The sequence below is a fragment of the Procambarus clarkii genome, unplaced genomic scaffold, assembly GCF_040958095.1.
Source record: "Procambarus clarkii isolate CNS0578487 unplaced genomic scaffold, FALCON_Pclarkii_2.0 HiC_scaffold_501, whole genome shotgun sequence".
Lineage (NCBI taxonomy): Eukaryota > Metazoa > Arthropoda > Malacostraca > Decapoda > Cambaridae > Procambarus > Procambarus clarkii.
Genome location: NW_027189534.1, coordinates 126,276 through 140,169, shown reverse-complemented (window position 1 = coordinate 140,169; position 13,894 = coordinate 126,276). Strand labels below are relative to the sequence as shown.

Below are 13,894 nucleotides of genomic sequence, written 5' to 3'. Positions count from 1 at the left end.
TCAGCTTGCTCGCCGTATCCGTGGAGAGCGTGCATAAGCTAAATCGACCACCCTAGTATACACCAAACTCGGCCCTTCTCAGGGCCAAAATATCCTTCTAAGGAGATTTCAGACATTCCTAGCATCAGTCATATGAATTAACCTTCATCTACACATATAATAAATAAATAAATAAATAAACAAATACACTAATTTAGGTGTCATACATACACGTGATATCAATAAATCAAGTCATTTGTAGTACAACCTGTTCTCTTACAAACAAAACGCCGTCGCTTTTCGCTCTTATGCACTGTCAAGGATCACCCACCCCCCCCCCCCCCCAAAATAAAAATTGTCATACTGTACTAGAAATAAAAGCAGCTTGTATAAGTGACATACTGTCCAGTCCTGTTTTATTCTGTTTTCGGTCCTCTGGCTTAATCTGTTAAGTTAGGAGATGACATTTTAAATTAACCGTTTTCTTGACATTTTCAAACCTAAGAGGGTGGCCTGCATAGTAATCCTAATGTGGAACATAACAATGAATCTCTAATCTCTAGAAAAAAGATACCGAGTGCTTATATGTGTTGAGAGAGAGAGAGAGAGAGAGAGAGAGAGAGAGAGAGAGAGAGAGAGAGAGAGAGAGAGAGGAAGAGAGAGAGAGAGAGAGAGAGAGAGACAGACAGACAGACAGACAGACAGACAGACAGACAGACAGACAGACAGACAGACAAGACAGACAGACAGACAGACAGACAGACAGACAGACAGACAGACAGAGACTGAGAGAGAGAAACACACACAGACAGTTTCATAAATATTCTCATTTTATAGCTATTTGCTTTCAGTGACAGAGGTTTTTGTTATAATAGTATTGGTGTCTAACACTCACAATCTCTTTAGAAATTAAAGTGTGGCTCCAATGGAGCCGAGTTTGTTGGTTTGAGGCCAAGCCACCACCACAGGGCAGTAAGTAAGCCGTTTACTTGGAGGAGGTGTACTTGGTGACGGCCTTAGTGCCCTCAGAGACGGCGTGCTTGGCCAGTTCTCCGGGCAACAGGAGCCTTACAGCCGTCTGGATCTCCCGACTGGTAATGGTGGAACGCTTGTTGTAGTGGGCCAGGCGAGAAGCCTCGGCGGCGATGCGCTCAAGATGTCGTTCACGAACGAGTTCATGATCGACATGGCTTTGGAAGAGATACCAGTGTCGGGGTGGACCTGCTTCAGCACTTTGTAGATGTAGATGCTGTAGCTCTCCTTCCTCCTGCGCTTCTTTTTCTTATCGCCCTTGGCAATGGCCTTCTGGGCCTTTCCGGCCTTCTTGGCAGCCTTTCCAGATGCCTTGGGTGGCATGATGATGCTCGTGCTGGCTGGCGTTGCAGTACAATAATGAACTTTTGCGCGAGTCGAGCTTTCCTTTTATATCCCGCTCGCGACTCAGCTCAGAGCGGGTCGCGTGGCGGAGCGCGCTGATTGGTCAGTGGCGGACTCCCTTGATCCTGAGCGGGGTATATAACACGAAGCTCGATCTGCGGGCCGGCATAAAACACCACAAACCCACAACAGCAGCAGCAATGTCAGGACGCGGCAAGGGAGGCAAAGTGAAGGGCAAGTCAAAGTCTCGCTCCAGCAGGGCCGGACTTCAGTTCCCCGTGGGCAGAATTCACCGTCTGCTGCGTAAGGGCAACTACGCCGAACGCGTCGGTGCTGGCGCTCCTGTCTACCTGGCAGCCGTCATGGAATACCTCGCTGCCGAAGTTCTCGAGCTCGCCGGTAACGCCGCACGTGACAACAAGAAGACCCGTATCATCCCACGTCACTTGCAGTTGGCCATCCGCAACGACGAAGAACTCAACAAACTTCTGTCTGGCGTAACCATTGCACAGGGAGGTGTTCTTCCAAACATTCAGGCAGTTCTTTTGCCAAAGAAGACAGAGAAGAAGTAAGCACTTCTGCCACCCACCGCGACAAATACCATAACCAGGCTCCATCCGGAGCCACACACACTTTAATAGAGAGATTCAAGTAGACAATCAACTTTCAAACATTAATAATAACATTTATATTGATTTCATTTGGAATGTGTACATAACAAACAAACAAAACAAAATTATAGGGGATATTCAGCATCACTTGGAATATTAACCAATCATATAAATCCAATATATATTTTATATTTTACTTTAAGCGAGGAATTCATATTCTATCCATTTTTAATCATACAAATGAACAAAAGCAATTCTTCACTAGACGTAATGAATGAATAAATGATCAAGGTTTTAATGTGTTTCATGAATATATATATATATATATATATATATATATATATATATATATATATATATATATATATATATATATATATATATATATATATATATACTTGTGAACCAGAATATGTTTGAGCAGCAGCGATCGTGCCTGCCATTGGCCGAAGTGCAACAATTCAAATAATTTAAAGGGCCTGCTCGGGTATATAAGAGAGGCTGGGAGACTGGGGCCGGTGGTGGGTGATGGGTGATGAGTGATGGTGTGGTGTGGTGTGTGGTGTGGTGTGGTGTTGTTAAGAGTTGATTTACGGCCAGCCAGCCAGCCAGCCAGCCAGCTGCAGCCAAGGCAGGGCAAGGCAAGGCAAGGCAGGCACAGGCAGGCAGGCAGGCAGGCAGGCAGGCAGGCAGGCAGGCAGGCAGGCAGCCAGGCAGCCAGGCAGCCAGCAGGCAGGCAGGCAGGCAGGCAGGCAGGCAGGCAGGCAGGCAGGCAGGCAGGCAGGCAGGCAGGCAGCCAGGCAGGCAGGCAGGCAGGCAGGCAGGCAGGCAGGCAGGCAGGCAGCCAGGCAGCCAGGCAGGCAGGCAGGCAGGCCAGCCAGCCAGCCAGCCAGCCAGCCAGCCAGCCAGCCAGCCAGCCAGCAGCCAGCCAGCCAGCCAGCCAGCCAGCCAGCCAGAGCCAGCCAGCCAGCCAGCCAGCCACCCCACTTTGTATTTATATGCATTCAATTTATATTCAAACATTATATATGTTAAGGGCCTTGTTTTAGTGTTTATTTTAAAAATGACAAACATCGAGTCATTTTACCAGTCCTTTAGCGTTAACGGTGATGCATTTTAAAACTGAACATAAATCGCCTTTTCTGGATATATCAAATATCGAATCCGCTTAATGTGCCTACAATTCAATCATTCAAAAAATACATAATTTACATCAAGCCTTTTCATAGAACAGACAATAAGATTTGTACATGCAAAATAAAAAAAAAAATCCTTTAAGTTATCAATACAATGTGAGAAAACTTTACTTTTATAACTAAAGTTGCACAATTATACCAACTCTATGGTGGCTGGGTTGTAAGGTGTGTGGCTGGTGTTTTGGAAGTCGCGAGTTCAAACGACCCAATGGGAATAATACTTTTTTTTTTTTGCCATACAATCTTCCTAATACTATTATGTAGGTTTGTGTGTGTGTTTTTTTTATTCATTCTTTGGTTTATAGATGACATACATATTGACTCCTTTTACCGGTCCTTAATTAGGCTCTGGGGAAGCAATGGTGGTGGTGGTGGTGGTGGTGGTGGTGCATTTAAAACTAAACCAAAAATCACCAGTTCTGGACGCCGTCCAAATATCATATCCGCTTAATGTGTCTACAACCTAATTACTTAAAACTACACTATTTAATTCATTCATATCATGTGCATATTGGTCATTATGCTCATACAACCGACATCAAAATTTATTTTCATTATTAGAATCATACATTTCATCAAGTAATACAGATACAAAGAGATTTTCTTTCTGAGAAGACCGTTAGTATTGGCTTGCAGGCAGGCAGGCAGGCAGGCATTTGAGGGTTATTATTTCGCCTGTTGATTGGGGGGAGGGTTGATGTGTTAGGGGGTTTTCGGTTAGATGTGGTGGTGGTGATTGGTGGTGGTGGTGATTGGTGGTGATTGGTGGTGATTGGTGGTGGTGGTGGTGGTGGTAGTAGGTGGGAGTTGGGGGTGGGGGGGTGGGGGGGGGGTGGGGAGGGAAGGGGAGGGGAATGATGGTCTGTGGATTCCTTCTCCGTACCCTTTACATATAAGCAAAAATATGCCTTCTTGTGGGTATAGAAACATTAACACAAATTATATCAGTAACTGATATTGTAGCCTTTTAAACAGAAAAGATTTGTACATACAAATACTTTTTAATTATCATTTATTTTGTGGAAATGGCATTTACGTCATTAAATTGATACCTCAGCATCAAGCTAGTGTCCTGCAGCAGTGGTCCAGTGGTAAAGTGTATATAAGTGATGCGTATTCTTGGAGTTGCGAGTTCAAACCCGGATTAAGCTATATATATATATATATATATATATACAACATGTTTTGTTTTGGTTGTTTGTTTTTGTATAAAGCCTCACACAATATCTATATTAAGCGAGTTTGTTTTAAACATGACATACATATTAATTCATTTTACCAGGCCTTATTCCACACAACTCCGTGAATTTCCCGTGGAGCCAGCCATTCAAACAAAAACAAACGAAACAAAACAAAACAAAACAAAAAACATTATTGCCAACAGCATTTGGTGTTCCCAGGCGGTCACCCATCCAAGTACTAACCAAACCCAACGTTGCTTAACTTCGCTGATCGGACGAGAAGCGGTGTTCTCAACGTGGTGTGGCCGTTGGCATGAGACTGCCTACACATTGTGGCTAATAACCAACTCTTTTAAGTCATCGCGGCAGGATACGGACCTGCTTGTGGTGTCTTAATGGTAATTGTATCCTAACATATTTTTGTCTCCTTGGCATGGATATTTAACATCGTTTATTCAGTCTTGGGTTTATGTTCTTTCGCCATTTACAGACATTTTACATCTACCTACTTCCTCAGCCTGCCCTGCCAATTTCTAATGAATTTGTGGATTTTCTTTTGTAATACAAACATGTGTGTGCTCATCTGCTCTTCAGTTTTTATGATATTTGTCTCATCTGTCCTGCTTTATGATACTTTTACAAAGAACATGAACAAATGCTTCTATTTTAGAGAAGATATGGGATCCAGGTTTCGGAGCCGTAAAACCAACCGTCGTGATTGGTGGACGAGTTGCCAGGTTGCAGCTTCTGTACCGTGCCGGCACATAAATAGGTTCGGCTCAAGCGGCGGCAGCATCATTCCCCGTGACTGTCTGAGCGTCTCTCATCACCTTGGTTGGTTCATCATCATCATGGTAGAAGCAAAGCCTACCAAGAAGGCTGCGGCTGCTGCTGCTGCTGTGGTGGCCACCACCAGGAAACCTCGCGTCCAGGTTGCTCACCCGAAAACTAGTCAAATGGTTCTAGCCGCGGTCGCAGCACTCAAAGACCGTAAGGGCTCGTCTCTACAAGCAATCAAGAAGTACGTTGTTGCCAACAACAAAGTCGAGGCTGCCAAGATCGCCATTTACATCCGAAGATTTCTCAAGAAAGCAGTGGCTGACGGCATTCTTGTTCAGACCAAGGGAAGTGGAGCTAGTGGATCATTCAAGCTGGCCGTAGCAGAGAAGAGGGCCGTTCTAACTCCCAAGAAAGCCACCACAACCAAGAAACCATCTACAGCAGCAAAGAAGGCCGTGGTAACTCCCAAGAAAGCCGCCACAAGCAACAAACCACCTACAGCCTTGAAAAAGAAGCAGCAGCAGCAGCTTGTTGTTGGGAACAAAAAGCCCAAAATAAAGAGAGCTTCAAAATCTCCCAAACCACCCAAGGCAAAGAAAGCTGTCAAAAAACAACAAAGGCAAAATAAACGACGACATGCAAGCAGCATGAATACACATGACAATAAACATCCAGGCCTCCCCCCTCAGTGGAGGGGCCTCATATGATTCCAAAAAAGAGTTTAGTTTTGTAGACAAATAAATCATTACTTTTGGGGTAGATTTACTCTGTATATTATATATATATATATATATATATATATATATATATATATATATATATATATATATATATATATATATATATATATATATATATATATATATATATATATATATATATATATATATACATACATACATGGGTGAGGTGATATGGTACCAAAGTTTTGGGTAAGGTGATTGACATTTACACAAGATAAAACACGAACCAATGGGAATAAAAACATAAGAATGGAAGTAACTGCAGAAGGCCTATTGGCCCATAACACAAGCACTTCCTCTTGATGCTTCTATATTGGTTCAGAGTCTTGAAGCTATAATAATATATATATATATATATATATATATATATATATATATATATATATATATATATATATATATATATATATATATATATATATATATATATATATATATACACACAAAACTAAATAGTCTTGTTAGACAAATTGCCCCTATTAGAGGCAAGTTGACTAACAAGCCGAATGACTGGCAATTGTTTTGAATTTGAGTTAAATCTAACATAGAAATGTAATCAAACCTAACCTAACCTATGCTAACCCAAGCTAAGCTAACCTAACCTAACCTAAGCTAACCCAAGCTAAGCTAAGCTAACCTAACCTAACCTAACCTAACCTAACCTAAGCTAATCTAACCTAACCTAACCCAGCAATTCATGATCTTAATATAATACTGTTAATTGGATAAACCAATTTGGAAAGAAATGTTCGAAAATAACAAAATTAACTGTGCTTGTTAGGAAAATTGGGCCTTGCATACTTGTCCCAATAGTGTGGTTCTCGCTTTTAGGTACGACATAAACGTATACCTAAGTTGAGAGAGAAAAAGATTCTCACTCAAACATGCATATCGATTGCCAGTCCTGAATTCTGGGTAAATATTCGTGTCCTCCCTTTTCATTTACCATCATTTGGATACTATCAAAACAGCTCTGAGAAGGATAAAATGAATAAAACGGGTAGCTCCCTCATGTAAAAAGGAAGAGTTGGGAAAGATCTCTCTCTCTCTCTCTCTCCCCCTCACACCCCCCCCCCCCCCCCCCACCAATGATCCTGCTCTGCTAGTATATAACGTAACAAACCTTCCCCCCCCCCCCTCCCCAATCAGAGTCCCTTTAAGCATGCGAGGATAAAAAATAGATTTCATAAGACCCAATGTGCTAGCTGATATCAAAACAATTTATGTTATCGTCTATTAAGCCCTTCAGTAAAAAAGTATAGGGACCTAATTAGGTCCCGTTTTGAGGTGGTGGTGGGTGGAATCGATGGATTAGCCAAGCTCTTATCCGCCGAATCCGTAGAGGGTACGACCCTGGCGCTTCAGAGCGTACACCACGTCCATGGCAGTGACGGTCTTCCTCTTGGCGTGTTCCGTGTAGGTTACAGCATCACGGATGACGTTCTCGAGGAACACCTTCAGGACGCCACGGGTCTCTTCGTAGATGAGACCCGAAATACGCTTGACGCCGCCACGACGAGCTAAGCGACGAATAGCGGGCTTGGTGATGCCCTGGATGTTGTCACGTAGCACCTTACGATGACGCTTGGCGCCACCCTTTCCGAGTCCCTTGCCTCCCTTGCCGCGTCCAGTCATGGTGTTGTAGTTGTGTGAATCGAATTGATCGAATGCCCGCACGATTTCCCGACTATATCCCATCAAGCGGACGTACTAGTAGCATTGCAACTCCTGCCTGCCCTTACTTTACGCTTGTGGTCGAGTAGACACGGCTTTCTCACAACGCTTTCAAAACTGCAGTTGCCTACTCGTCTGTTTCACGTCCCTGTGAAATGACTTTTGCACAAATCCAAAAAATAGAGCAAAATCAGCGATAATAGTGATTGAGGTGAGCCGCCTGTTGGCTGCAGCCAGAGGAAGGAGGGGAGGGGCAACGGGGTGACGTAGGCGAGTCGAGCAGCCAATGGCGCTCGAGCAAGCGCCTCGAGACGGCGTATATAAGCAAAAATTTTTCGGCGCCGGCCATCACAAACCACAGTTGTTCACCATGGCTCGCACCAAGCAGACTGCTCGCAAGTCCACGGGAGGCAAGGCTCCTCGTAAGCAGCTGGCCACCAAGGCAGCACGCAAGTCTGCTCCTGCCACAGGGGGTGTGAAGAAGCCTCACCGTTACAGGCCCGGAACGGTCGCCCTGCGTGAGATCCGTCGTTACCAGAAGAGCACCGAGTTGCTCATCAGGAAACTTCCCTTCCAGCGTCTGGTGCGCGAGATTGCCCAGGACTTCAAGACCGATCTTCGCTTCCAGTCGTCTGCCGTCATGGCTTTACAGGAGGCATCCGAGGCTTACCTGGTCGGTCTCTTCGAGGACACTAACCTCTGTGCCATCCACGCCAAGCGTGTCACCATCATGCCAAAGGACATTCAGCTTGCTCGCCGTATCCGTGGAGAGCGTGCATAAGCTAAATCGACCACCCTAGTATACACCAAACTCGGCCCTTCTCAGGGCCAAAATATCCTTCTAAGGAGATTTCAGACATTCCTAGCATCAGTCATATGAATTAACCTTCATCTACACATATAATAAATAAATAAATAAATAAACAAATACACTAATTTAGGTGTCATACATACACGTGATATCAATAAATCAAGTCATTTGTAGTACAACCTGTTCTCTTACAAACAAAACGCCGTCGCTTTTCGCTCTTATGCACTGTCAAGGATCACCCCCCCCCCCCCCCCCCCAAAATAAAAATTGTCATACTGTACTAGAAATAAAAGCAGCTTGTATAAGTGACATACTGTCCAGTCCTGTTTTATTCTGTTTTCGGTCCTCTGGCTTAATCTGTTAAGTTAGGAGATGACATTTTAAATTAACCGTTTTCTTGACATTTTCAAACCTAAGAGGGTGGCCTGCATAGTAATCCTAATGTGGAACATAACAATGAATCTCTAATCTCTAGAAAAAAGATACCGAGTGCTTATATGTGTTGAGAGAGAGAGAGAGAGAGAGAGAGAGAGAGAGAGAGAGAGAGAGAGAGAGAGAGAGAGAGAGAGAGAGAGAGAGAGAGAGAGACAGACAGACAGACAGACAGACAGACAGACAGACAGACAGACAGACAGACAGACAGACAAGACAGACAGACAGACAGACAGACAGACAGACAGACAGACAGACAGAGACTGAGAGAGAGAAACACACACAGACAGTTTCATAAATATTCTCATTTTATAGCTATTTGCTTTCAGTGACAGAGGTTTTTGTTATAATAGTATTGGTGTCTAACACTCACAATCTCTTTAGAAATTAAAGTGTGGCTCCAATGGAGCCGAGTTTGTTGGTTTGAGGCCAAGCCACCACCACAGGGCAGTAAGTAAGCCGTTTACTTGGAGGAGGTGTACTTGGTGACGGCCTTAGTGCCCTCAGAGACGGCGTGCTTGGCCAGTTCTCCGGGCAACAGGAGCCTTACAGCCGTCTGGATCTCCCGACTGGTAATGGTGGAACGCTTGTTGTAGTGGGCCAGGCGAGAAGCCTCGGCGGCGATGCGCTCAAGATGTCGTTCACGAACGAGTTCATGATCGACATGGCTTTGGAAGAGATACCAGTGTCGGGGTGGACCTGCTTCAGCACTTTGTAGATGTAGATGCTGTAGCTCTCCTTCCTCCTGCGCTTCTTTTTCTTATCGCCCTTGGCAATGGCCTTCTGGGCCTTTCCGGCCTTCTTGGCAGCCTTTCCAGATGCCTTGGGTGGCATGATGATGCTCGTGCTGGCTGGCGTTGCAGTACAATAATGAACTTTTGCGCGAGTCGAGCTTTCCTTTTATATCCCGCTCGCGACTCAGCTCAGAGCGGGTCGCGTGGCGGAGCGCGCTGATTGGTCAGTGGCGGACTCCCTTGATCCTGAGCGGGGTATATAACACGAAGCTCGATCTGCGGGCAACATGTTGAAGATTCAACGAGTACAAAACAAAGCACTTCGCTTTGCAGAGGGCCTGACTCTGAGGGACAGGGTAAGAACTGACCTGATCCATGAGACGCTCAACATGAAGCCAATGAACATTAGGCTCAGCTACCTGGCCAGAAGACAGCTGTACCGTATGAAGAACATGTATGTCCCAGACCCAGAAGATCCCTTCGTAGCAGAAAACACCACCAGCGACTACGAGATCCACGAACCACCACACAGAACCAGAAGAATCACTCTCCAACAAAAAGTGATCAGACATATCCATGATGAGGCCTTCCCAAGCCCTCAGATACTAAGCGGTCTGCCAGACGATCCAGATGAGTGGCCCATCCCGGACCCAATCTACACCAAATGAAGAATAAAGAAAGAAAGAAAAAAAAATAACAAAATAAAAAAATAAAAAAAAAAAAAAAAAAAAAAAAAAAAATAAATAAATAAATAAATAAATAAAAAAAAAATAATAATAAAAAAAAAAAAAAAAAAAAAAAAAAAAAAAAAAAAAAAAATATATAAATAAATAAAACACCTACAAAAAAATATAAAACCAAAAAACCATTTGTCGTGGCGGCAGAAGTGTAACTACCCTGATGTTTCTAAGATTAGCCTCCTTCAGCCAACTCCATCGGCTCTAGTGCTTTAGGACACCAACAAGGTCACAAACACTAGCCCCCCCAGCCAATGTACTGACAACCCAACATAACACATACGCAAACAAACAACACATACAAAAATGTCAACCCATGGTGGACAGGCCACCGAACTTTCAAACCTCCTCTCTCTCTACACCCGCATCCTCTTCCTGAATTTCATCTCCCCATCCCTCTACCTCCCCCATCCTTTCCATTCCCTATGGACATCAAACCAACCAACCGGCATTAAAACACCACAAACCCACAACAGCAGCAGCAATGTCAGGACGCGGCAAGGGAGGCAAAGTGAAGGGCAAGTCAAAGTCTCGCTCCAGCAGGGCCGGACTTCAGTTCCCCGTGGGCAGAATTCACCGTCTGCTGCGTAAGGGCAACTACGCCGAACGCGTCGGTGCTGGCGCTCCTGTCTACCTGGCAGCCGTCATGGAATACCTCGCTGCCGAAGTTCTCGAGCTCGCCGGTAACGCCGCACGTGACAACAAGAAGACCCGTATCATCCCACGTCACTTGCAGTTGGCCATCCGCAACGACGAAGAACTCAACAAACTTCTGTCTGGCGTAACCATTGCACAGGGAGGTGTTCTTCCAAACATTCAGGCAGTTCTTTTGCCAAAGAAGACAGAGAAGAAGTAAGCACTTCTGCCACCCACCGCGACAAATACCATAACCAGGCTCCATCCGGAGCCACACACACTTTAATAGAGAGATTCAAGTAGACAATCAACTTTCAAACATTAATAATAACATTTATATTGATTTCATTTGGAATGTGTACATAACAAACAAACAAAACAAAATTATAGGGGATATTCAGCATCACTTGGAATATTAACCAATCATATAAATCCAATATATATTTTATATTTTACTTTAAGCGAGGAATTCATATTCTATCCATTTTTAATCATACAAATGAACAAAAGCAATTCTTCACTAGACGTAATGAATGAATAAATGATCAAGGTTTTAATGTGTTTCATGAATATATATATATATATATATATATATATATATATATATATATATATATATATATATATATATATATATATATATATATATATATATATATATATATATATATATTAATACTTGTGAACCAGAATATGTTTGAGCAGCAGCGATCGTGCCTGCCATTGGCCGAAGTGCAACAATTCAAATAATTTAAAGGGCCTGCTCGGGTATATAAGAGAGGCTGGGAGACTGGGGCCGGTGGTGGGTGATGGGTGATGAGTGATGGTGTGGTGTGGTGTGGTGTGGTGTGGTGTGGTGTTGTTAAGAGTTGATTTACGGCCAGCCAGCCAGCCAGCCAGCCAGCCAGCTGCAGCCAAGGCAGGGCAAGGCAAGGCAAGGCAAGGCAAGGCAGGCAGGCAGGCAGGCAGGCAGGCAGGCAGGCAGGCAGGCAGGCAGGCAGGCAGCCAGGCAGCCAGGCAGCCAGACAGGCAGGCAGGCAGGCAGGCAGGCAGGCAGGCAGGCAGGCAGGCAGGCAGGCAGGCAGGCAGGCAGGCAGCCAGGCAGGCAGGCAGGCAGGCAGGCAGGCAGGCAGGCAGGCAGGCAGGCAGCCAGGCAGCCAGGCAGGCAGGCAGGCAGGCAGGCAGGCAGGCAGCCAGCCAGCCAGCCAGCCAGCCAGCCAGCCAGCCAGCCAGCCAGCCAGCCAGCCAGCCAGCCAGCCAGCCAGCCAGCCAGCCAGCCAGCCAGCCAGCCACTCCCACTTTGTATTTATATGCATTCAATTTATATTCAAACATTATATATGTTAAGGGCCTTGTTTTAGTGTTTATTTTAAAAATGACAAACATCGAGTCATTTTACCAGTCCTTTAGCGTTAACGGTGATGCATTTTAAAACTGAACATAAATCGCCTTTTCTGGATATATCAAATATCGAATCCGCTTAATGTGCCTACAATTCAATCATTCAAAAAATACATAATTTACATCAAGCCTTTTCATAGAACAGACAATAAGATTTGTACATGCAAAATAAAAAAAAAAATCCTTTAAGTTATCAATACAATGTGAGAAAACTTTACTTTTATAACTAAAGTTGCACAATTATACCAACTCTATGGTGGCTGGGTTGTAAGGTGTGTGGCTGGTGTTTTGGAAGTCGCGAGTTCAAACGACCCAATGGGAATAATACTTTTTTTTTTTGCCATACAATCTTCCTAATACTATTATGTAGGTTTGTGTGTGTGTTTTTTTTATTCATTCTTTGGTTTTATAGATGACATACATATTGACTCCTTTTACCGGTCCTTAATTAGGCTCTGGGGAAGCAATGGTGGTGGTGGTGGTGGTGGTGGTGGTGCATTTAAAACTAAACCAAAAATCACCAGTTCTGGACGCGTCAAATATCATATCCGCTTAATGTGTCTACAACCTAATTACTTAAAACTACACTATTTAATTCATTCATATCATGTGCATATTGGTCATTATGCTCATACAACCGACATCAAAATTTATTTTCATTATTAGAATCATACATTTCATCAAGTAATACAGATACAAAGAGATTTTCTTTCTGAGAAGACCGTTAGTATTGGCTTGCAGGCAGGCAGGCAGGCAGGCATTTGAGGGTTATTATTTCGCCTGTTGATTGGGGGGAGGGTTGATGTGTTAGGGGGTTTTCGGTTAGATGTGGTGGTGGTGATTGGTGGTGGTGGTGATTGGTGGTGATTGGTGGTGATTGGTGGTGGTGGTGGTGGTGGTAGTAGGTGGGAGTTGGGGGTGGGGGGGTGGGGGGGGGGGGGGTGGGGAGGGAAGGGGAGGGGAATGATGGTCTGTGGATTCCTTCTCCGTACCCTTTACATATAAGCAAAAATATGCCTTCTTGTGGGTATAGAAACATTAACACAAATTATATCAGTAACTGATATTGTAGCCTTTTAAACAGAAAAGATTTGTACATACAAATACTTTTTAATTATCATTTATTTGTGGAAATGGCATTTACGTCATTAAATTGATACCTCAGCATCAAGCTAGTGTCCTGCAGCAGTGGTCCAGTGGTAAAGTGTATATAAGTGATGCGTATTCTTGGAGTTGCGAGTTCAAACCCGGATTAAGCTATATATATATATATATATATATATACAACATGTTTTGTTTTGGTTGTTTGTTTTTGTATAAAGCCTCACACAATATCTATATTAAGCGAGTTTGTTTTAAACATGACATACATATTAATTCATTTTACCAGGCCTTATTCCACACAACTCCGTGAATTTCCCGTGGAGCCAGCCATTCAAACAAAAACAAACGAAACAAAACAAAACAAAACAAAAAACATTATTGCCAACAGCATTTGGTGTTCCCAGGCGGTCACCCATCCAAGTACTAACCAAACCCAACGTTGCTTAACTTCGCTGATCGGACGAGAAGCGGTGTTCTCAACGTGGTGTGGCCGTTGGC

The 13,894-nt window shown here is 44.0% G+C and overlaps 2 non-coding genes across 2 annotated transcripts; both read right to left on the bottom strand.

The window, feature by feature from the left end:
- Positions 1 to 4,538: 4,538 nt before the first annotated feature.
- On the bottom strand, positions 4,539 to 4,657 carry LOC138361596 (5S ribosomal RNA). The gene has a single exon (XR_011227057.1). It is a non-coding gene; the product is annotated as a 5S ribosomal RNA (ribosomal RNA).
- Positions 4,658 to 13,775: 9,118 nt separating this feature from the next.
- LOC138361595 (5S ribosomal RNA) lies at positions 13,776 to 13,894 on the bottom strand. Its single transcript, XR_011227056.1, has one exon. It is a non-coding gene; the product is annotated as a 5S ribosomal RNA (ribosomal RNA).